The 25,200-nt window shown below is 57.8% G+C and overlaps 1 protein-coding gene across 15 annotated transcripts in view; it reads right to left on the bottom strand.

The window, feature by feature from the left end:
* The window catches only part of SHANK2 (SH3 and multiple ankyrin repeat domains 2), a 457,209-nt gene that overhangs the window by 136,203 nt on the left and 295,806 nt on the right, over positions 1-25,200 (bottom strand). The gene's annotated exons all lie outside the window — the stretch shown is intronic.

Consider the following 25,200-nt stretch of genomic DNA (forward strand, 5'->3'; position numbering starts at 1 on the left):
GAGACAATCTAAAGCCACACCGTCTGCCTCTTGGCACAGCATTTTTTTTTTTTTTTTAAGGAAAGAAACCCAAAGGCCCAACTTTGCATCAGCTGCTGTCATTTACAGGAAGGGCGCTTTGCCACATGGTTCTCCATCCCCGGAAGCACCGGGTGCACGACCGAAGTGGACTTCCCAGCAGGCCAGGCCGGCTGCAAGACCTGGCCCTGCCCCACTGTGGGGGGCTGCCCCGGAAGTAAGTCAGGAGCTGGAGCTGGAGGCCTGTGTGAAGGGGGGGTGGGGGTGGAAGCACCGAGGACAGGTTTTCTCCAGGGTCCTAAGGGGCTGGGTGGGAGGACGGGGTGTGAACAGAAAGACACCCACCCCCACAAGCTCCCCCGCATGGAAAGGCTGCAGCGGGCCTGGAAGAACCCAGCAGGCCTCTGTCTGAGGCGCAGGCCGGGGGACAGAGAGCTTGCGATGGGACATACTGACGGGCTCCGAGTCCCAGGCAAATGATGGTCAGCTTTGCCCAGCACTGGATTTGCCGCCTGCAGGAAGCACGTGGCCCCAGGATGCAGCCACCTGGGAGCAGCACAGCCAAGCAAGATTGGGGACCCCTGGGAGAGGAGGGGCAGGGGCACTCGGACAAGGTGGTGGGCAGCTTCCACGGTGCAGATGAGGCAGGGGAGCTTCAGAGACGTGGGCGGACACAGCTGGAGGGGGGCACATATCCTGACACACTCCTGCCCCCTGCCCCCTGCCCCCACATCAGACGGTCGTGAAAAAAGGAACTCGCCAGGTGACTCTGTCTTCCAGAGAAGGGCCGGTACAGTGGGGACCCACACCTGGACATCTGGCAGACCATGCAATCCAGGATGACTGCCCAGTGTGGTCTAACCACTCGGGAGGGCAGTTCAGTCAGTCCCTGGGCTCCTGCTCTACCTCCCGCTCTTCGGACAGCCTGCCACGGGCAGGGAGCCCCCATTCTGGGAACTCGGCCATGACGGCACAGCCCACCAGACGAGATCCGAAGCATGGTCAGGAGCCAGCGGGGTCACGTGGCTGCTGCCCTGCCCGATGCTTAGTGAGTCACAGGGCTGTCTAAACCTCAGTTTCCCTTCACATTACAAGGCGGTGAGAACAAGCCGCAGGCCTCCCGGGAATCTGGTGAGGTTATATGGGTCGATACCCGTGATGGTATGGGGGAACGCGAGACTCCCAGGGAGCCATCCCCTGACCTGCCATCTGGAACCGCAGCCGGCCTGGCCGTTAGCCAGACCTGGAACCACAGGAATGGGTGGGGGTGGGCAGGGGCTCTGTGGGGATCAGATCCTCTCCCAGGCCTCCCCAGCAAGAACGCAGGCACAAAATGCTGTCCCACCACCACCCTCTGACCCTCTCGGGGGAAGGGCCACCCTGGCCCTGTGGTTCACTTGGTGCCTAACAGGTGCAAACCCCACAACCAGCTCCTGTCCCCTCCTCCAGGGAAAAGCTCCCCAAGGGCCCCAGCTGCCCAAGGCACGGCCTTTTGCTCCTGCACTTTTCTACGCATGAGTAGCCGCTGGCAAGCAGCCCCCCAAATCCCAGAGGGTCCTGAGCCTGCTCTCCCTGGGGACACACGTGGCCCCCCAGCACCCACCTCTGCCCAGCACCAGGCGCACAGCCCTTCCGTGGCCCAACTCTGCCCGCAGAATCAAATGCTGCCCGGACCTGCCTCGGGCTTCATGTACCTCGCAGACGACCTGCACATTTCCTACCAGCCGTGCCCCCACCGGTTAGGGACAGTACAGCTGGCTGGGCACTTATTGGCCCCTCCCCACTGACCGAACAGGGGCATTCTGTCCTGGTGGGCAAGGGTGGCATTGGCATCATACAGAGCTCAACTCAAACCCCAGCTGTGCTCTGACCTGAAGGTCACTGTGACCTTCGGAGCCTCAGGGTCCCGCTCTGCAAAATGGGCATAATAGCAGACATGCCTTGTGGCCATGAATGAACCTATCCCAGCGCAGGCACCCAGCAACCACCCTGAGCAGGGCGGGTGTTTACATGTGCCCACCTGTCCTCCTCCCGTAAGGACCGTTCCTGGGCTGACCACAGAGCCGGCTCCCGAGCCCAGCTTACCCCTCTCAGCAAGTCCTGACCTGCCTAAGAACTTTCTGACTCATCCCTGTGACTGCCACCGCCTTGCCCTGCACTCTGCTGGCCACGTCCTGTTTGCTGAGTCGATGCCAAACTCCTGATGTCCCTGCTGCCTGCCCATCATGACCCGCTGTCATTCACAGCAGACCTGGGTCTGAATCCCAACTCAGCCATTTGCTGGCTTCGCTTCCCAGAGCCTGTGTCCCCACCAGCATATCTAGTATTGTACCTGCCTCGTAGAGACTTGGAGGAGCCAGTAGGACAAGACTCCCCACCCCACCCCCCCGAACACAGGGCATCTGCCCGTTAGCACCCCACATGCCCTCTAGGGACTAATCCCCCAGGAGACATGGAGTCCTGAAAGGCAGTGCCCTCATCTTGCAGCTCACCCCCAGACGCCCAGAGCACCCAGCACAGCACAACGCACCCCACGATGTCTGTGGGACGGAACCAAATGGGTGTGAAACCAGGAGAGAACAGGGGTGGCAGGGAAGGCAGCCCAAGGAAGACCGAAGGAGGTTTCAACTTAGGGACACCCCGATTCCCAGCCGTACCCAGGGGCAGGAGCAGCTCAGCTCTGTGGAGTACCTACTGCACGCAGCCAGGCCGGCCCAGGAACCCCGAGACGAAGCAGAAAGGTCGGCCCGGGCCTAGAAACTTACACTCTCTGTAGCAGCCCATGAAAAACCACAGGAAACGCGAACGGAAGGGTTGGTCCCTTAAAACAGGAGCTGACATCTAGTTTTGTCCTCATGGCACCGCCATGCACCTTTCTCTCCCCCCTACTGATCAGACTGGGAACCCCATACTGTGGGCCTCAGGGAGGGACCTTCCTGGAGATTAGGAACTCTCAGGGGGCTCTTGCTGCTGGTTTCAGAATCTAAAAATGGTCTCAACATGACAGGCGCGCTCATGGCCGGAAGCTGTGGCACTGATGCGGCTTCTGGGTGAGGCTGCGGGGGCCGTGTTGAACCCCAAGATCCCGAGGCGACCCTGACCTCAGCCCCAGACAACCCTGTCCCACACCAGCAGATCGGTTCTTGAGACACAGCCCAGACGCCTGCGACCCCACTTCACTGGGGCTCAACCTCGGCACCTGCAGGGTCTCTACGCTGCTGACCTGAGTGAGCCTGGGGAAGTCACGGCCACCTGCTCCCTGGGGGCGGGGCCTCATGAAACAAACAGCCCACCCCAAAGAGGGCCCGCAACACCCCCTCTGCACCTGCCCCTTGCTGCCTGGGACCACAGACCAGGGTCACAGTCCAGTCTCTGGCTCATTTTCACTCCCCTGAAATGTGCTGAGGCAGCCTTACCCAACTGAGCACCCTGGGCCTTCGGAACACCCCACGGCCGCAGGTGTCATGTGCCCTTTGCCTGCTACGCCGCCCCCAGGGCTGGACAGCTCACAGGCCCTCTGACCCGGGCAGAAGCCATCTGGCCCAAACCTCCCACCGCGGGGTAGCGTCACACATTTTCTCCCCCAGGGTCCATTCGAGCCTTGCCAAGCCTCTGACAGGGCCCCTGTGCCCGCTGACCCGTTAGCTGGGGCTCCATGCCCCGCTGCTGGTCAGATCTCCCGACGTGACATGTTTCCCCTTGCTGATATTCTACCTGTGTTTGTTGATTAAACACAAAAGTGTAATCCAGCCGTGCTCGCTCCAAATGTGTTCTCAACAGTGTGGGGGGCACTTTAATGCACCCCAATGTAGCAGGAGCTGTGGAAGGTAAAGGGGGTAGGTGTCCAGCCCTGCCAAGTACAGCAGTGCAGGGCGTGAAAGTCCCCCTGCCAAGGACACCATCTACATCACGGCCATCACGGAACCACGTACTTACGACGGCGATTTTGGCACAGATGGAAGTCCAGTGCTTCAAGGAAGGGGCATTCTGGTTCATACAGAGGTGGCATACAGGCCACTGGCAGGCCTGCGGAACCGGGGTCCTTACCCCATGGGTGGGCCTGAGAAATAGGGGTCCCCACCCCACTGGCTGGCCTGAGAAATCGGGAACCCCACGCCACTGGCCGGCCTGAGAAATCGGGCTCCCCACCCCACTGGCCGGCCTGAGAAATCGGGGTCCCAACCCCATGGGCGGGCCTGAGAAATAGGGGTCCCCAACCCACTGGCCGGCCTGAGAAATCGGGGTCCTTACCCCATGGGCCGGCCTAAGAAATCAGGGACCCCACCCCACTGGCCGGCCTGAGAAATCGGGGTCCCCATCCCGCTGGCGGGCCTGAGAAATCAGGGTCCCGACCCCACTGGCCGGCCTTTCATGGTCTCCTGGTGCCTGCCTTGCACAACCATGGCAGGCCAGGCATCGAGTGGCTTTGAACTGTGGTCCGAGGTTCACTTCTCCCAGCAGGGCCTCAATGGGCTTGAAAGAATGCTGCCCGTCACCTGGGTCCAGGAGGTAGCAGGGGCCAGCGATGACAGCTGGCGTTTAGGACTGGTCAGTCACTGAACAAGCTCTCTTGGCAGCGAGACCTGGTCCTGGAGGAGGTGTAAACATGGAGCCACAGGAAGCCAGTTCCGGGGCGGCCAAGAGGCGTGAGCATGGGGCCCCGGGGTGGGAAGGAGCCCTGCCCCACATGGGAAGGACCACGGCTGACATTGAACTTGTGAAGCTGAGGACAGCTGGGGTAGACTAGGTGGCTTTACCTGGCGCACTCAGGACCCCGCTGGGACAGCCCCGCCAAGTCAAACAGTGACATTTCTTCGCAGCTCCACTGGGGCTTGGTTTTGGTCTGGGACTTAAGTTCAGGAGGGGGTGGGGGCAGTGACTAAGCGACCACGTTAATTAGTGAATTAAGGCAGCCATTCCTTAAAACTGAACACCTACTCAATGTCAGGTGAGGGACTGGGTATCAGGCCCCGTCTGCTCGTTACGGAGATGCCAGGTGTCGTGGGTTGCATGGTGGCCCCCCAAAAGATATGCTCAAGTCCTAACCCCCCTGTCTCTGTGAACGTGACCTTATTCGGAAATAGGGTCTTTGCAGATGAGATCACCTTAGATTTAACAAGAGCCCTAAAACCAGTGACTGGTCCTTATATGAGGAAAAGAGAGGGAGACTTGAAACGCAGAGACACGGAGGAGAAGTCTGTGTGAAGACAGAGGCAGAGAAGGAAGCGATGCAGCCACAGGCCAAGGAGCACATGGCAAACACTGGAAGCTGGAGGAGGCAGGAAAGCCCCCCCCCCCCCAGGGCCTTTGGAGGGAGCGCGGCCCTGCCACAGGTGGATCTCAGACTTCTGGCCACCAGAACTGGGGGAAAGCCCATTTCTGTTGCTTGAAGCCACCAGTCTGTAGTAATTTGTTACAGTAGCCTCTGGAAACTCATACACCAGGCAGATGGGAAGACAAGTATTAATCCACTAGTCACAGAAGTGTGCAGGATGTGGTGCTGTGAGAACTGCAAGTGGGGCGGAGGGCTTCCTGTAGGAGGAGGACCCACACGTGAGCAGGAGTGAATGGGCTGGGAGGCTGGAGAGGGCAAGCGGGGAGGGAGAGGAGAACATTCCAGACAGAGTTGGAACCACATGGACAGAGGTTCGGGTGCACAACAGAGAGGCAGGATGAGCTGATCACGTGGGCCATGGGTGTCGGCCCCCTGCACACCAGGGACACACTGGCCTGGTGGTGAGAGGCGGGATGCAGCTTCAGCCAGGCCCGGGACAGCCCATGCTTTCCCCAGCATCACGCAAAGGCCAAAATGATAGGAAAGCAACTGCCCCCTTTCTCCTTCCCCCAGCTTTTATCCCACCAGGCCTGCATCCCGCTGGAATGACCCAGGGTTGACTTGCATGTGGCAAGAACTGGGTCCCAGCAGCATGTTTCCATCTAAGTGATTCACACACATGTCTGCCATCGCCGATGGTGACTCTCCCTAACCATGAGCATGAAGCGGGAGCGACAGTGCACGTGGTCAGGATGGCCTGGTCCCAGGGCAGGAGCTGCTGTCAGACGAGGCACAGACCTGGGAGGACGTGCCTGAGGCCAGCAGGATGGGCCACAAGCACCAGATGCGGAGCCTGGACTCAGGTACGTTGACCCTCCTCAGGTCTGCGGGAGATTTCAGTAACTTGGCCCCACAAGCCACTGGCTCCAAAACCCAAAGACGAAATGGAAACACGGACATCAGTCTGTGTTTCCAAATTCTAATGTGGGGTCAACATCACAACTCGCTCCGTTTCGTGTCCGTGAACATGTCACTGAACATGGAAACCACTCGCAAGTCAGATGTTCTCACTTTAAAAGAATTCCTGGGGATGCAGGTGATGGTGATGAAATCACGGAAGCCGCCGGGGGAGTTACTGCAATGAGTTCTACTTACGGGCAGATAGATGGGTTCAAAGGCAGAAGCATCAGACTCAGCTCAGCATTTGTGCTGGGGAGAGGCACACTGAGTGTGCGGAATATGTTTGTTTAGATCTGGGCTGGCGCCGCTAGAGCTCAGGTGTCTGCGGAGGCCCCGGGAGGACTCCCGTAAGAGAGATAGGGGAATTCATCGCCCCAGAAAGCTCCTTCCCAGAGCCGCTGTGGGCGGGGGACCCCGCCTTCTCCAGGGCAAGGAAACGGAAGCCTGAGAGAAGCCTCATCTAAATCTCTCCTCGTGTAAATGCATTTCGGTGACAACCTGAGAGAGGCAGGAACTGGGACACTATTAGAAAGAGGGAGCTCCAGGGACCAGGGATGGCAGTGGCTGTCCTAGAAATTTCCAGGCTCTGCCAATCAGAAAGGATGCGACTAAACAGAGAGCCCGTCAGCTCTTCGAGGGGGGGTCGGGGACTCAACAGGTGTCCCAGCTGGGCAGAGATGCCAGGCGTGGGCAGGCGGCCCAGCTCACCGCGGTAGCACTGGCCGCACAGTGGCACAGAGGGCCGCTCCACGGGCGGCGGGGACAGGGCCAGCCTCGTTCTTGGGAAGGCGTGGAGGCTGAGAGCAAGCAGGAGGGCTCCCCGAGTCACCTGTCACGTGCTGCTGCCGGGCGGGCCCCTTACCCTTGGGCACACACACCGCCACTCCTGCATCCTGCTTCCTGGTTCCCGGTCAGGTGAGTACTTGGTGCTGCCCTCTCGCCCACCTGCCTGGTACGGGGAGGTGGCTGCCACAGTTCCCAGGGGAAACGCAGCCCTCTGCCCGGGGACATCTTGCTGTTCTGAGAGACATCTGTGCAAGGCTGTTCGCGTTGTGTGGGGGAGATGACGCATGTGGGCGATTCATTCACAAATGAGGCGGCTCCCGGGCGCCCACCTGGCTGCACGAGCAGGGGCCAGTGTCATTTCACACTACATGGGCGAGGACGTGGGCTCCGTCCCCGTGGAGCCACACGCCCACTCCGAGAGAGGCGGCCTTACGGGAGCCATGTCGCAGACAGGCAGCTAAGACAACGCCCGGCCCAGCCTTCGTCACACCCGCTTTCCTCCCCGTCGCGAACACGATCGGCAGCGCGAGGTTTTCCTAATAGAAGCCATAATGTGCAAAGACGACTGAAATTAAATTGTCTCATTATTTGGTAATAAATCACCCAAAAACATTTCCTAAACACTACCAGGCGTGTTACCTGCCAAGAACGGCTGGTGGAGAAGACACAGATACAGCTCACCTGTGCTCAGGATGACGACGGGAGGCAATCACCGCTCCCCATGGACGGGAACAGAAGGAAACGCGGTCTGAAAGGGAGCCCCGCTGCCTCGGAAGGGAAAGGCCAGATGGGGACCCCAGCTTCACCCAAACAGCTCCATGACCTTGGTGTCAGTACCCTCACCCGCAAAACACCAGACTTGTGTAATAAAATCATATTATTTCAATGTAAAATATTATATATTATATCATACATATTTTAATATAAAACTTAAAGTATAAATATATTTTTAATATAAGTTGGTGTCTGCCTGAATTCACTCTTTATTATAAAAATCTTCAATCAGAGCACATCTCTCCTGCTTAAAGTACTACAATGGCTTCCCATCAGAACTGGATATAAAAATCCAAATTCCCCACCATGGCTAAGACCCTCTGTGATCTGACCCAAGCCTTGCCTCCTCCTAAATCTGCCTGTTCCAGCTACGCTGCTGTCTACTCTTCCTCCAACAGGCCAACCTCATCTCTGCCTCAGTGCCTTTGCACGGCCCATGCTCTCCCTGCTCCACGTCTTCATGAGCCAGACTGCTGACACTGCTCAGGTCTCCAAGGTCACTTCCCAAGAGGTGCCTTCCCTACTGCCCAGACACGCCCTCCGTGTCCTTGGTTCTCAGCACTTCCTTCTGCTTTATTTTCCTCTCGTCAATTACCATATTTGAAAGTGCGAACTGTTTGTTTGCTTACTGTCTCTGACTCTCCCAGTAACATGCGAGTGCTCTCTGGCAAGAGCTGGCAGTGGGACCCTGGACAGGACCGTCACCCACCCTGGGCCTGGGTTTTCCTGACTGCAAAATGGAAGACCAGAAAATCCCAGTAGGTGCGTAATTAATGCTTACTGACTCAACGCATGAAACCTAAGCTGGGAGTCTTGTGTACCGTCTAGGATGCCGATGGTGTGATCCACTTCCTGGGCTGCCTGGGGTGGAGGGGTTTCCTGGGACGTGGGCTTGCAGTGTTAAAACCAGGCTGCTCCCAGAAGAAGTGGTGGCCCCCCCACTACACTGCCTGCAGGAGAGAGCCCAGCACCCACAGCTCTATTTAAAGCATTCCTCCACCCTGCTTCCGTCTGCCACCCTTACAACCCTGTAGCCTGGTGGGTCATTTTCATGGAGTCCATGAAGTCAGTGGGGACAGGGTTTGTGCAGGGTCACGTGGCTCGGCCAGGGGCAGGGCCAACGCATGTCACCTTTTGACCCTGAACTGAATGTTCTCTAAAACAAAACAAAACAAAAATCAGGGGAGCTGTACAAGGGCTTGGCATTTTGCTAGGAGTACAGGAAGTGGCAGTTTGTGACTTTCCTTCCTTCGGTAACTAAAATGACAGGCCAGGCCTGCCCCATTGGTGGGTCTCAAAACTGGACCCAAAAGAGCACGCCAAGTGGGATTTTGGACAGGTCACTGGGCTTGTCTTCAAAGGCCAGTTCCCAAGTCCCTCCGGTGGGGAGGTGGACGTCACCCACAGCTATAAATCCAGAAGCTGTGTCCTTTCATGGAAGTAAGACGGAGAGTGATGTCACCCGGTACTCAATGCTTTGGAGAGGAGGCTGAGCTGGGGGTGGGTGAGGGGCTGCAGGGCTCCCCAAAGCCCGAGTTCTCCACCAGGCCAACCTGCCCAGCCAGCACTGCCTTAGAAGGTGAGAGGTCATGGGAAACTCAGACCAGGCCCCAGCTGAAGTGAAGGGCCCGGCCACCTCTAGATCACCAACCTCCCTCCACAGAATACAGTGGTACCTCAGTTTTTTAACGTAATCTGTTCCGGAAGACCGTTCGCCTTCTGAAACGATCAAAAACAGCCGACAGTTAGGCCTCAGGATCTTGCACTCAGCGGAAGCCGTGTGACGTGTCCGACTTCCCAGGCGTGTTGGAAAACCGAAGCACTTACTTCTGGGTTACGATGTTCGTAAACCAAAATATTCGTCAATGGAGACATTTGAAAACCGAGGTACTACTGTATCTTGTTCCTGTTTTAGGTGCTGACGCTTAGATCAGAGGTTGCCCGCACACAGGGGCACGGCTAAGTCACTGAGCGCAGGAAGCACCTTGCTAAGTCCTTTGAAAGGGGCTCTGTGAAGGTTCTAGACCAGGGGCTGACACACTCTTCTGTAAAGGACCAGAGCGTAAATACTCCAGGCTTTGCGGGCCATACGGTCCCTGCTGCAATTACTCGCTCTGTTAGTAGGGCCTCAAAGGCAGCCATGAAACTATGCAAATGCATGGGCACGGCTGTGTTCCAATAAAACTTTATTTATAAAAACAGGCAGCAGGCTGGATTTGGCTTGTGGCCCATCGTTTCTAAAAACACGTTCTAAATGCTTTAAAGCCACTTGAATCGACACACCGATAATATGTGTGTGCGAGTGCCCCAAGATGAACCACACATAGGTACATTAATAAAAACTAAGAAAGTCTTAATTCTCCCGTCACACTTACATCGCTGTGTACAGGTGCCTGGCTTGACACTACATCTGAGCTTCAGAGACGACACAAAGAAAACACATTTTAGAAATGGGGTCATCTGTGAGATGTCCTAGAAAGATTCAGAAGGATCATACAGAGAACCCTTTCTGAAAGACAAAGAAACACCCCTTTGCCCCCCTGTTACTGATTCTAGGTTTCCATGCTGGGTTGGCTCAAGGTGGGGGTGGATCTGAATTCTGGCTTAACTAGTAATAAGTGTAATGATAATTATTATGTTCAGTCTTTGGGCACTTTTGGTGTCTCCTCACGGTGACTCCAGGAGGTAGGTACCGTGATGACCCCCACTTTATGGATGAGGGAAATGGACACAAGAGCACGCAGCTGGAGGCAAAGCCAGGCTACCTGGGGCTGGAAGTGGCGTCCTCGCACCTATCGGCTGCCGGCCAGGTGGCGAGCAGTCCCCACCCCAGACAATGATGGACAGAGAGAAAAGACACGTGGAAGGGGGGGTGTTGGCTTCAGCAGCACATCCTAGAGAAGGAATCGCTGACTTCCTGTCAATACTGGAGCTGCCCAGAGAGTACCCCAGATGCACCGAGAAGATTCTGCTGGTAGGTCCTGCTCCACGTCAAACACCAGACCCGGAGGTGGTGGACCTCACGCCGCGGAGAGGGTTAGCACAAGCAAGGAGAACACAGTGGGATGACAGAGTCATAAGCAAAGAGAGGCCCAACACCTACCAACTGGTGCAGGAACATCTGTGTACATATCCACCATGTTTAGTTATGTATGTGCCGTGCTTTACGATTCCCCATTTTAATGAACGTGTCTGCCACACGAAGTCTTCCTGGGCACAGCGAGGTGTGCTGTTCTTGAACTCCTAGTTTTACCTGGAATACGTTCTCTGTGCTTGCTATCGCTACGTGTTGAACTCCTGTTCAGTCTTCAAAGCTCACTTCAACAGCCACTGCTTCCAGGAGGCCCTTGTGGCTGTCCCTCACGAGACTACGCACATGGTGCTTGGAGGCACAGCACTGAGACATGTCCCTCTCGCATACCCGACTCCTGGTCCTTTGCCTGGCCTGCTTCCCACTACAGAGGCTGGAAAACTTGGATACCTGCTTTCCCAGCCTCTACCGAAGTTATGGGTGGTCACAGGACATGGTTTTGGCCAAAGAAACCCCAGGGCATGTCTCTTGAGGTTCTCTGCGGAATATTTTACTTGACAGTGCGATTCAGAGGAGTGCTTCCTGGTGCTTTCTCCCTCTATATCCCTGCACAGGATTTGTTCTGGGATGTGGTGCCTGGAGTTGTGGCTGCCGTCTTGTAACCACGAGGGAAAGGCCCAGGGGCTTGCAGAGATGCCACTGACCCATGGAACAAACCCTGGAGGTGCCCCTGCTGGGCTTGCCGTTGTGGTCTCAGCCACCATCAGTGGGTTTTATTATTTGCAGATGAAAGCTTCCTAAGGGACATTTGGAGACTGGAGCAGGGACAGTGGGCAGGTTCATGATAAATTAGAAGATATGGGTGAATGATCAGAATGCTACGACTTTCCGGTAAATCAAGCTGCCTCCACGTTAGGTCTGGGCTGGGAAAGATTCACCCAGACCCATATTCTCATGACAACTTCTCACTGGCAGTGTGGACCCAGGAGCCCTGGTGACACAGACTTGAGGTCCTGCACAACCTTCAATTTTATGAGGAAGATTTGATTATAGGCCCTCGTTTCGAAGTGACCCAGTTCAGAAAGTTGGGAGCTAAATAAAAGTGGTTTTCTTGGTCTTAGCTAAGACTAATTTCGTGTTAACCACAGCACAGACTGCCGAAGCACACTGCTAACCCAGAGTACGGCGGCCATAACTGGTACCTCGTTACGTGGTTGGGGACAGACAGACACACCAGAGCTGGGAAGTGTCTAACAAGCCAACTGAAGTAAAGAATGATAGATTTTAGACACAGATGGTGTGAATCTCGGGAACAAATATATCTGCCAAGAAGGACTCCTTGTGGTTAACTGGGCCCAAATCCATAACCAGAGTCCAGTAGCCATTGCTGGGAGATGCCTGCCTCTCACACACTCTGTGTTTCAGGGAAAAGCCAGACTGAGCTACTGTGAGCCCCCTGCATTGTGGTCCTGCTGGCTGAGTCAGGCCTTTCAAGGGAGCTCCTGGTATCGTCGTTTGACCAATGGGCTGACCAGTCCAATCGGAACTGCGCAGTTATATCCTCACTTGCATTTATACTGACCAATCAGAGCGGCTCCATGATGACCAATCGGAACACATGATTCTGATTAATCAGAGTGGTGTCATTTGGACCAATCAAGTTTGCAATTCAGATTCCACATTTGCATAAAAATGGATCAACTGGGAAAGAGGGCGGGAACTTTATCTACAAAAGCGGCTTCCCCTTCGTCACCCCAGAGCACACTTTCAATTTCCACCAGAGGCTGTTTCTCAGTTTGCGAACCATTCACCTGAATAAAATTCTGCATGTCCCTGAACCTTCTCTCTCCTTGAGGTGTCCTGGGACCCTGGACACCTGACTGCCACCCACAACTTCGGAAGTTCACCGTCCTTAAACCAAGCCCCACATGCCCTCCAAACTTCAGGGTAGGCACAGGCAGGGCTTTAGAAGCCAGGTCTCTTTTGAGCTGGGGAGACGCTCACACCCTCTCAAGCTGCTGCTGGAAAGGAAGTGCCATGACAGGTCTCCTCTAAGCAGGGCGGCTTCTTGTCTGTCCCTAAGATAGACAATATCTTCCGATCGAGGCACGTGTCCCCTGCCATGTGCCCCTCTCTCATGCAGGAGGTCCCACCCCATCAGCTCCCTTCCACGTCTCCGCGTGAGTTATCACTGCCATTTCCACGGTATCTGGATAAGCCGTCACGGCAGCATGTTGGTTAACCCTGCAGACACGCGAGTCAGCTGCTCTCCAGGCTGCAGCTGGTCTGAATTTCCAGGGGCTGAAGCCCTAGCTGGTTGCTTTCCTTAACGTCCCCTGTTCTTTAAGATTTTCTAATTCTCCCCTTATTTTCCTCATTATTCTTTATTAAAGTTGGAGTCCCACCGCACAGCGGCCCATTCCAGGCCGTCTGTCTTGCGTCTGCTGTGCTGGGGCAGCCGACCGGCTCCTCAGGCCTCTACTGGTGATTTGCTTGTTTCTAGCTTGTCCGCACAGATATTCTCCTAACTGCAATCTGGGCGGTTCCAGCTTCCAGGCGCCCGTCTACACGACCCGGTGGCATCTGTATTTCCCTTTCTCCCTCCCTCCCTGTCTTCAGAACGATAGCCAGCCTGACTTCCAGTCTCCGTTTATTCCCCTTCTACGCCCAAACTCCAAACACTCTCATTCATCACAGGATCTCAGGATGTCTGAGTTTATCACAACAAATTCAGCTAAACTATACTCACTAGAATTTCCCTCCTGCCTCCTTCCTCCCACATCACTGAGAACAGGATGACAGTCCCAGGACAGGCGACTTGCACGGACTTATGAATGTGAATGCAGATAAAAGTACCAGCGTCGACAACGTCCTGTGTCCACAACACGCCCGGCGCTGTGTGAAGCCCTTACTCCCATCCTGTCGCTCACACAACAAACTTGGGAAGGAGGTACTGTTTTCTTCCCCACTTTACAAATGAGGAAGCAGTGGCTCAGAGAGGTTCACTGACTACCTGGAAGTCACACAGCCGGCACAGGCAGATCTGGCCATGCCATCAGAAGCTTGGTGCAGATAACCTCTTTTGCACACAAGGGGACAGCCCATCCCTGAGCATGGGACAGGCCTGTCCTCTGCCCTCGGAGGGAGGCCACAGAGCACACCCCCGGCCCTCAGCACCCTCCTGTGGGACATGCACGCCTGGGCCAGCTCCTCCAGGCCCTATAGTACTTGGAGGCCTAAGGCCACCTGCTGTCCTTCCCTGACTAATACAACAGGCCGCTATGCCCTGGGAGAACCGGGTCAGGGCTGGGCCTGGGGCTGCAGAGGGAGCAGTGAGGGAGTCGGGAAGGACGGGAGCCTGTGGTCACCCTGCTGGTCCAGCCTTACTGTCGCCTCCCCTGAAAGCCCCCTTGCTGTCCAGCCACCTGCCCGATGCCTTTGGCCTGTTTTGCTCATTGCACAGCACCGATCGCCCTCTGCAACGTCTTCCCTTGTTCCCGGCCATCCCAGAGGCCCTCCTGGAACGCGAGCCTGAGGAGGGTGGGGTGCTGTCCCTCTGTCCTGCTGGCCACACACTCCCCAGTGGCTGGAATGGAGCTGGCACACAGGTAGCCTCTATTTGCAGCCTCAGTGAGTCCCCTGTTAGAGCCCACGCCTGGCCCCAGACCTTTCTGCTGTTGTGGATGGAGTCCACCGCTGCCGGCCACCATGCCTCAGCGCTGTGCACAGCAGCACGGGCGCCACACGCACAGCGACCCACAGAGCTGCGGGGCCGCCCGGGGTGCGAGCTCTGTCCCCAGGTGTGCACAGGCCCCGCCCAGAGCCGCGTGACCACGGTGACCCACGCCTTCCCAGGAGGCCCAGAGAAGGGGCTGGAAGACGGGAAGGTGGCCGTAGGCAGGGCTCAGTCCTGGCACTCGTGCGCTGGAGTGAAGACACATATGTGGAGGTGTGATGGCTGGAGAGGGTCCCCTCAAATCCGTGTCCGCCCAGAACTTGAATGGGAATTATTGGAAACAGGGTCTTTGCAGATGGCATTAAGGATTGCGGGGAGATCATTCTGGTGTTGGGGGACCCTAAATCCAACGATAGGTGCCCTTATGAGAGACAGAGGAAGAGAGACCTAAAGAGAAAAGGAGGAAGGGATCTGAAAGTGGAGGCAGAGGTTGGGGCGATGTGGCCACAGCCCAGTAGCGCCTGGAGCCCGAGAAGCCGCAAGAGGCAGGAAGGAGCCTCCCTGGGGTCCCAGGAGGGAGCCTGGCCCTGCGACTCCTTCATCTTGGACTCTGGCTCCACAGCGGGGAGAGAATGAATGTGTTGTTCTAAGCTGCCCAGCTTGTGGTCAAGCCCAGAACCCTGGCACATAGAGTGAGAAGCGGGAGTCAGGCATTTGCACGCCCTGCACGGGCCACACCACAGGCTATTTACACACTTGCATGGGCCACACCAGCTATTTACACACCTGCACGGGCTGCACAGGCTATTTACACACCCGCATAGGTCACACGGGCTATTTACACACCCGCATAGGTCACACGGGCTATTTACACACCCGCATAGGTCACACGGGCTATTTACACACCCTGCACGGGCCGCATGGGCTATTTACACACCTGCACGGGCCCCAGGCCCGGTCTGCACAAACCAGCATGTGGTGCTGGCGCCTGGGATGAGTCCCTTGGGGCCCGGGGCACAGAGAATTTGCCATCTCACGTGGGAACGTGGGAAGGGCCTGCAGGGAACCGCAGACCATGGCCTGAGTGCCCACAGGTCTCCAGAGGCTCCAGGACAACCAGCTCCCAGCCGGGGGCAGAGGGCACACTATCCTTAGTGAGGAGCAGGGTGAGTGTTGCCTGTCCCCATGTTGGGCAAGGGTGGCCTGGCTCTAGGTGCCATCTGAGTCCAGCCTCAGCCGGCCCAGCCCTGTCCTGCGAGCTGTGCCCGTCAGTGCCCCCGTTCTCAGACCCAGGATGGGCTCTGGGCTGGGGGGCCTTCTTGGTAGCAAATGCTGACCCTCGTCCCGGGCAGCCGACCACATTTCATAGCCATGGCATGCGGTGGACTTTCCCAGTGGGCACATGAGCCCAGACCTCATCTTCTATCCTGCAGCCTGTGGGAATGACTTGGGACCCGTCAGAAGCCAGTGTGGGGGTGGGGTTGGGGAAGGAGGTACGGTCGGCACAGTGAGGGACAGGAGCCTAGTCCCAAGCCCTCCCTGGTTGCCTTTTCTGGCCTTGGGTGGCCTCAGTTTCTCCATCTGTAAAGTGGGCTCTCACTCCTTGTCCCGGAGTAATAGACTCAAGGCTGACACTGACCCAAACTGCCCGCATGGGTCTGTCCTCGCCGTCCCCAGTCTCAGCGCATCGAATGCTCGCAGACACTATTACTTTCCTAACACAAATGTGGTGACTTAACCAACACCAATTCATTCTCTCCTAGTCCGACGTCTAGTGTCACCGAGTACAGGACCGGCTCCTACGAGAGGATCCGGGGAAAATCCAGCTCTCGCCTTTTCCAGTTTCGAGAGGCGCCTGCATTTCTTGGCTTGTGCCCCCTTCCTGTCACTCTAACCTCTGCTCTGTCGTCATACCCGCCCTCTCTCTGCTTCTGACACTCCTTTGTCCCTCTGATGAGAACCATTTTGATCACACTGGGCTCACCCGATACACCAGGACCATCTTCCAATGATGAAGTCAACTGATTCACCGACACGGTCCCATCTGTGCCCCTTACTTCCATGGCCACGGGACATATTCACAGGTCCCAGGAACTAGGAGGGGCTGCCTCGGGGGGGGGGGCATCATGCGCCCAGCACACCACCCAAGCCGCCCCTCCCCTCCCCGGTGAGACGGCGAGACAGACCAGGCTTGTCATGCAGGCTGGGGGTGTCTTCATGAAACCTCGCCAATGGTGGGGCTGACTCATCACATCCCAGGCATGGCCCCGGGAGACGGTGGGGCGGGTGGAGGAGCATGCTGGCGTGGGTACCAGGGAACAAGCAGACAGGTATTGCGGTGGAAATCCTCATGCGTTCCCTCAAGTCACATTCCGCCCGGCTTGGAGGCACAGAGCTGTGTTGATAATTAGATCCCATGCAATCACCCACTGAAATGGCCACTGCTGTCACATGCTGACGGCTGTGCTCTCAGGTGCCCTGACCGGAATGAGAACTGAGCAGGGACATTGGCTGCTCAAGGACACTTTGGTTTCCATCTCCGGGAGCCACTGTCACTCATGGCCCCCAGGAAGGGTGCCTGTACTGCACCTCAATTTCTCTGTGAAGTCAGACCATGGGACACGCCGAGTACACGGCTGCTGCAAGGACGTTGTTTCTCCGTGTTTCAGGTTCACAAAGGAAGAGGATTCAGATAGAAATTCTTTGCAAGGCCCAACCCCCGCCAACATGTGATGCTGACAAATTTCTGCCGGGCCGGCAGTAACCTTATATTGCAAGGTTAAGGAGTCTATCAGATTCCCAGTGCAGTAACTAATTAGATAAAGATGAAACTCGGGCCCCCCGGGAACTGTCTCCACAGAGGCGGTGAGGGCCGCTTCCCTCCACATCCACCCGACACGCCGGGGAAACGATCTGCCAGCGGAGCTGCCTGGGCAACCCCGGGCTGTCACATCTCGGGTTCCCACCATGGTGCCCAGCGCCTCCATAGGGGACACACCCCTCGTTTATGTGGGGAAGCAGGGAAAGGACGTTTGGAGCACACGGGGTTTCTCACATCACTCGGTTTCCTACCTGGCTGGTCCTTCTAGTTCAAGAAGTGGCCCACGCCAAGTCCCCTAACACAGTGACCCGGGGTGGGGGCAGGCAGCAGGGGGACACTGCCACACAGAGAAAAGCCCCCCTTTCTTAGTCTGTTAGTCTGGACTCTTGGTTTTAGCCCCCAAGTCCCCACCGCCGCCTGGAACACGTGGCTGCAGGACGAAGATGCTGATGGTTTGGTAAAAGCAGGACCTGGCGAGTGCAGTTTGAAACATGCGGGGAGCACACCTGGACGTGGAGGGCTGTCCCCCAGGGGAGAGGCAGTTAGCAGGAGCTCAGCAAACTCGGGGAGTGGCTGGGGAGCCCCAACCTGCTGGAGGGTGACCCAGAGGCTGCGGTTGGAGCAACTGATCTGATGAAAGACACTGTCATGGGCACAGTGAGGTGTGTGCGGTGACGGCGACCCTATAAGCATCCAACTGGAAGATACTGAGTGACCCATCAGGAGCAGAGCGGGTGACCATGGGCCCACCCCCTAAATGGGGGAGGAGGAAGGGGATCTCTTCACACGCCACGTGGGAGCTGATCACCCCATGGCAAGTGCAAAGTGAACTGCAGGGCGGTGTGTGTGGTGTAGCTCTCTGCGGTGACACAAATGCACACAAAAGGACGCTTGGCATGGCAGGAAGCTGGAGGGCACAGCCGCCACCGACAGCGGCCACTTCCTGGCAGTGGCACTGGGGAGGGAGATATTTACTTCACGTGTCTCTGCGTCTGCACGTCTTGAGATGGATAAGCGGGCACCGACTGTTTTCTACGAAGACAATGATGGCAGAGGGAGGGAGGGCAGGACGCAGGGCACAGGGCCGCACGTGGAGGAAGGCAGCCTACAGCCTGGTTCTTGCAGGCGGGGAGCTGCCTGGACTCCTTGGGGACACACATTGTCACAGACATGACCCAGGAGAAGCAGCAGTTGGAGGGGGATGAAAAGACAGAAGGGAAGAGCTAAAGTCACAGGACGATGTGACCCCAGGGATGATGTGATGGTCACGCACTCGCCTCCCGAGGGTGGGATAGGCCCGGTGCTTTGCATCCTTACGAGGACCTAGGGGGTCAGGGGTCGCCTGCAGGTGAGGAAAACGAGGCACAGAGGGTGACACATCTTAGGTGAAACAGCAGGAGAGGGGCCAAGCCGGGACTCAGGGGAGACGGTCAGTACAAGTGTGTCTCGTCCTTCCAGGCAGCGGCCCCCAGGGGTGGTGTCCCCGTCACGCCAGGCTCAGGTGTTCGACAGCCGCTGCTTCTCCTCCTGGGAACCCCCCCTTCACTCCTTACTTCCCCACGTCTTTGGTCGCCTCCCACCTTCTCAGGGGGGCCTACCGATGTGTCCTACTGCACGTGCCACGGCACCACCCTCCTTGCTGCCCTCACGTCTCCGTCCGTCCACAGAACTTGTCACCTCCTATCTGTCGATCACGTGGTGCTCTGTGTGTGTGAGGACCTTTCCCTGGTGGTTGGCTGAGGCGTGTGGCTCGAGCGTCCTGGGGCCGTAACAAATGACCACACAGTGGGGGGCTTAAAGCAGCGGAAGTTCATTTTCCCACAGTTCTGGATGCCTGGAGGCCATTATCAGTTGTCCCTGGACCAAATCAAGGCATTGGCAGGGCTGGCTCCCTCTGGGACCCCGAGCATGAGTCCTTCCTGCCTCTTCCAGCTTCTGGTGGCTTCAGGAATTCTGGGCTTGTGCCCACACCCCTCCTGTGTCTGCCTGCGTGGTCACACGGCCTTCTCTTCTGTTTATACAATCTCCCTGTGCCTCCCTCTTCTGAGGACACCGGTGATGGCATTTAGGGTCCACCCAGATAATCTCAGGTCATTTCCCCATCTCGAGATCCAGAACTTCATCACACCTGCAAAGATGCCCCTTTTGCCATATCGGGTGACAGTCACTGGTTCCAGGGACTTGACATGGACGTCCTTGGGGCCATCATCCAGCTGACACACCTGCCAGTCGCTTAGAACAGCATGTCTGCACACTCCAACCACACTTTCTGAATGACGCATGTGGTTCCTGCCCATGCTCTGCCCTCTTGGAATCCACGTCCCCTCTCCCAGGGTCTTCATTGCCCCATCGTCCTACCCAATCACATCACCCCGAAACATGGGAACGGCTCCCAGAACCTAAAACCACGCACATTGAAAGACCCACTTGCTGGTTTCCTAAGACACCCTCTCCTGTCCCCGCTCTCTCCCGCCAGGGAAAGAAGGCCGGGTTAGGAGGCAGACACCCAGTGCAGCCCCCAGCCCCAGTGCAGGTGGACTGATTGGTGGGGGCACTGCCCATGGGCCACATGTCTCTCGTCTCACTGTCCCCATTAGGAAAAAGCAGCTCTAAATGCAGGGATGAGAAGTAGGTGGAAAGAGGTGGGGCACTGGTGCATCTCACAGACGGCGACACTGTGCTGCCAAGGGGTGAAGCCAAAACCCCACCCCCCACCAACTCCGACCCCGCCCTCAATCCTGGCCACGCCCCCACCAACTCCGACCTCAATCCTGGCCACGCCCCCACCGACTCGACCCGACCTCAATCCTGGCCACGCCCCCACCGACTCGACCCGACCTCAATCCTGGCCACGCCCCCAGAGGTGCTGCTGGGGGACCCCCGCCTTCCTTCCGAGAGCCCTTGGTGAAAAACGCGAATTGTGGGCAGAAAGGAGTCACGCTTTCGGAACATGGGACAGAAAACGCTGCTGCCCTCCATCCGGAACCGCGGCCACGGAAGCTCCCTGCCCCGCTTCCTTTGAGCTCAGGTCCCCGGCCTCCCGGCCCGTCCCGAGCAGAGCCCTGTGCGCCCGGCTCCTCCTCTTTGTTCCTCCCTTGCTCTTGCTCATCCACTAACAGCCTGGGCTCCATGGGCCGTCAGGCCAGGGACCTGGGGACACGATAGCGCCATCTGCCACGCCAGACTTCCGGCCCCTGTGCCAGCTTGCACCTTGACCTTGAGGGTTGGAGTGAGGTTTGAATCAGCATGTGCCCGAGGAGCAAAGCCCTGCTGGCTGCCTGGCAGCTGCCCTGCAGTGTGGACAGGAGTCCTGGAGCTGCTGACCATCTGACCCCCTTCCCAGGCGGGAGGAGAGGGCAGCAGGTTTCTCTAAGCCGCACCTGCGCCAGGGCTCGCTGGGTCCTCCCGGGGCCTGGCAGTCCTGTGCCCCAGAGGAAACGGCAGCGGCAGCCCTGTGGGTGGGGGCACGCTGCCTGGCCCACCCCCCTCTCCCCGTGCCATTGGACCTGCCCTTCCTCGCCTGCACACTCCACCTGCCTGTCGTGGGCTGGGCCCGCCTGCTCCTCAGACTAAAGCAACTTTTAAAAAGAGGTGGGGTTGTCTTTTTTAACGAACTGAGGTGCAATCGACACACCATGAACTTAACCGTTTCGCGTGCACACTCCAGTGGCATTGAGAGCATTGGCCAGGCGGTGCCCTCCCACCTGAATTAAGCTCGAAGCGCTTCCACCCTCACCCGCAAAGGAGACCCTGTGCCTGCTGCGCGGGCGCGCCCCAGGGGAATGAGCCTTGAAGACGCAGAGGAGAATGAAGCTGTGTGAACAGGACATCACAGATGGGCAGACGAGGCTCCCAATTAGAAAAGCCCTTGAACCTGAGTGCAGCCAAGGCTGAGAGCGCCTGGCCTGGGTTCCAATCCTCTGTGCAGTCCCCTCATCTGTGAGGGCAGGACACAGACTCACACCCTGGTCCAGACGAGAAGAAGAAAAAGTACTGAGCAGAGGGTGCGGGATGCGATACGCAAGTGCAGGAATGAGCCTCAGCTTCCACACCTGAGAAATGGGCACGATCATCACCTCCCAGGCAACGTGAGGACCAGGATAAGGGCACGTGGAAAGCCCACTGCACGTAGTAGGTGCTCAATGCATTGGCCCCTGTGTTGGGGGAGGGGCTCAGGCAGAGGCTGCCCACACGCCACAGGGACCAGGCAGAGGTGGGAGGACTCAGGAGAGGGCCCACGCCAACCCGTGATACACAGATGTGGAAACCGAGGGTGAGAGCGGGCAGATGGAAGGAAGCTGCTCATCGCACAGACGAGGAGCCTGAGGGCCAGGCAGGGAAGCGCTTGCCCACGTGTCATAGCCAGGAAGAGCTCTCGGTCATCTTGGCCACTGTCCACAGTACACGGGGACCACTGGACAAGGCACCCTGGCCAGGCCGGGCTCAGTGTCCAGGAGCTCTTCTCAGGACACATGGCTTTTGTGAACGTCTGTCCTCCTGAGCCAGTGTGCTGGCGCCACGGTAAGCTCGCAGGGGGAGGGGGTCCCTGTGCGTGGAGAATGGCCCAGGACAGGGTTGGGGGAGGGGTGAATGCCGAGACAGAAGAGGGTGTACAGAAAGCAAACCCAGTGCAGGCAGAGGCACAGGGTGTGACTGTGGGGGCTGGAGGTGGGGGAGCAGGGGGACCTGGAACCAGCAGGTGGGGGTGGGGAGTGGGGGACCTGGAACCAGAAGGTGCGGGTAGGGGAGCGGGGGACCTGGAACCAGAAGGTGGGGGTGGGGGCGGGGGACCTGGAACCAGAAGGTGGGGGTGTGGGAGCAGGGGACCTGGAACCAGAAGGTGGGGGTGGGGGAGCAGGGGACCTGGAACCAGAAGGTGGGGTGTGGGAGCAGGGGGACCTGGAACCAGAAGGTGGGGGTGGGGAGCAGGGGACCTGGAACCAGAAGGTGGGGGTGTGGGAGCAGGGGACCTGGAACCAGAAGGTGGGGGTGGGGAGCGGGGGACCTGGAACCAGAAGGTGGGGGTAGGGGAGCGGGGGACCTGGAACCAGAAGGTGGGGGTAGGGGAGCGGGGGACCTGGAACCAGAAGGTGGGGGTAGGGGAGGGGGACCTGGAACCAGAAGGTGGGGGTGGGGAGCGGGGGACCTGGAACCAGAAGGTGGGGGTAGGGGCGGGGGACCTGGAACCAGAAGGTGGGGGTGGGGAGCAGGGGACCTGGAACCAGAAGGTGGGGGTAGGGGAGCGGGGAACCTGGAACCAGAAGGTGGGGGTAGGGGAGCGGGGGACCTGGAACCAGAAGGTGGGGGTAGGGGAGCGGGGACCTGGAACCAGAAGGTGGGGGTAGGGGAGCGGGGGACCTGGAACCAGAAGGTGGGGGTGGGGGAGCAGGGAGACCTGGAACCAGAAGGTGGGGGTAGGGGAGCGGGGGGACCTGGAACCAGAAGGTGGGGGTGGGGGAGCGGGGGACCTGGAACCAGAAGGTGGGGGTAGGGGAGCGGGGGGACCTGGAACCAGAAGGTGGGGGTAGGGGAGCGGGGGACCTGGAACCAGAAGGTGGGGGTGGGGGAGCAGGGGGACCTGGAATCACAACACACAGGGCACTGACTATCCACTGCAGGTTGCCAGCACGAGGGAGTCTCACATTTCAGAAATACCACTCAAGTGGGTGGACTGGGAGTGGGTAAAGCTCCTGGTAAGATGAGTCAGAGGGCCGAAGCCCAGCCAGGTAAGAGAGGGCGGGTGGGAATCTGAATCCAGCCCTGGCGGCAGCGATGGGGGAGAATGTGCAACCAGGAGCCTGCCTGCCTGCCTTCCTTCCTGCCTTCCTTCCTTCCTGCCTTCCTTCCTGCCTTCCTGCCTTCCTGCCTTCCTGCCTTCCTGCCTGCCTTCCTTCCTTCCTGCCTTCCTTCCTGCCTTCCTGCCTTCCTTCCTGCCTTCCTTCCTTCCTGCCTTCCTTCCTTCCTGCCTTCCTTCCTGCCTTCCTTCCTTCCTGCCTTCCTGCCTTCCTGCCTTCCTTCCTGCCTTCCTTCCTTCCTGCCTTCCTTCCTGCCTTCCTTCCTTCCTGCCTTCCTTCCTTCCTTCCTTCCTGCCTTCCTTCCTTCCTGCCTTCCTGCCTTCCTTCCTGCCTTCCTTCCTTCCTGCCTTCCTTCCTGCCTTCCTTCCTGCCTTCCTTCCTTCCTGCCTTCCTTCCTGCCTTCCTTCCTTCCTTCCTTCCTTCCTGCCTTCCTTCCTGCCTTCCTTCCTTCCTTCCTTCCTTCCTTCCTGCCTTCCTTCCTTCCTGCCTTCCTTCCTTCCTTCCTGCCTTCCTTCCTGCCTTCCTTCCTTCCTTCCTGCCTTCCTTCCTCCTTCCTTCCTTCCTTCCTGCCTTCCTTCCTTCCTTCCTGCCTTCCTTCCTGCCTTCCTTCCTTCCTTCCTTCCTGCCTTCCTTCCTGCCTTCCTGCCTTCCTTCCTGCCTTTCTTCCTTCCTCCTTCCTTCCTTCCTTCCTGCCTTCCTTCCTTCCCGCCTTCCTTCCTTCCTTCCTTCCTTCCTTCCTTCCTTCCTTCCTTCCTTCCTTCCCCCCTTCCTTCCCTTCCTTCCTTCCTTCCTCCCTTCCTTCCTTCCCCCCTTCCTTCCTTCCTGCCTTCCTGCCTTCCTTCCTTCCTGCCTTCCTTCCTGCCTTCCTTCCTTCCTTCCTGCCTTCCTTCCTTCCTTGCCTTCCTTCCTTCCTGCCTTCCTTCCCTTCCTTCCTTCCTTCCTTCCTGCCTTCCCTTCCTTCCTTCCTTCCTTCCTCCTTCCTTCCTGCCTTCCTCCTTCCCTTCCTTCCTTCCTTCCTTCCCACCTGCCTTCCTTCCTGCCTTCCTTCCTTCCTTCCTTCCTTCCTTCCCGCCTGCCTTCCTTCCCGCCTGCCTTCCTTCCTTCCTTCCTTCCTTCCTTCCTTCCTGCCTTCCTTCCTTCCTCCTTCCTTCCTTCCTTCCTTCCTTCCTTCCTTCCTGCCTTCCTTCCTTCCTTCCTGCCTTCCTTCCTTCCTTCCTTCCTTCCTTCCTGCCTTCCTTCCTTCCTTCCTGCCTTCCTTCCTTCCTTCCTGCCTTCCTTCCTTCCTTCCTTCCTTCCTGCCTTCCTTCCTTCCTGCCTTCCTTCCTTCCTGCCTTCCTTCCTTCCTTCCTTCCTGCCTTCCTTCCTTCCTGCCTTCCTGCCTTCCTTCCTTCCTTCCTGCCTTCCTTCCTGCCTTCCTTCCTTCCTGCCTTCCTTCCTTCCTTCCTTCCTTCCTTCCCTCCACCCATCCACCCATTCTCCCATCCATCCATCCATCCACCTACCCACCCACCTACCTCCCACCCCCCACCCCATGCTCTGAGGGTTGAGCACTTGCCAGGCCCTATGCCAGATGCCAGGGAAAAGGGGACATGTCAGAGTCAGCCCTGATCCTACCCTGGAGGAGACAGAGTGGGAGGTGCAGGGGCGGGGGGGGCAAAGGCAGAGCCATCTCCCAGCTGCCGCCTGGCCCAGGTGACACTGAGCAGAGGTGTGCTTGCGCCTCCCGGTCGGACACCAGAGACCCTCCTGCCTCCTGGGGGAGCAGGCCGTGGGCCAGAGGCGGGGCCTCAGCGTGATCATCTCCTAAGAGCCTACTGGGCACCAGGCCCAGTGTTGAAGACACTTCTAGAACTGGCCTCCGCTCCCCATTGGCCTGGCACCCCCACTGGCAGCCTGTGCCTAAACCCTGAATCTCAGGGTCTGCAGTTACCAAAGGTGACCATTCACAGGTGACCACCAGCTGGTAGTTATGGAGGTTTCAGGCATAACTAGAAGAGACCTTGGGGATGATGTAGCCATTTTACAGGTAGGGAAACTGAGGCCCATGCAGGCAGCTAGCATCAG

Source organism: Rhinolophus sinicus, linkage group LG06 (genome assembly GCF_036562045.2).
Source record: "Rhinolophus sinicus isolate RSC01 linkage group LG06, ASM3656204v1, whole genome shotgun sequence".
NCBI classification, from domain to species: Eukaryota; Metazoa; Chordata; class Mammalia; order Chiroptera; family Rhinolophidae; genus Rhinolophus; species Rhinolophus sinicus.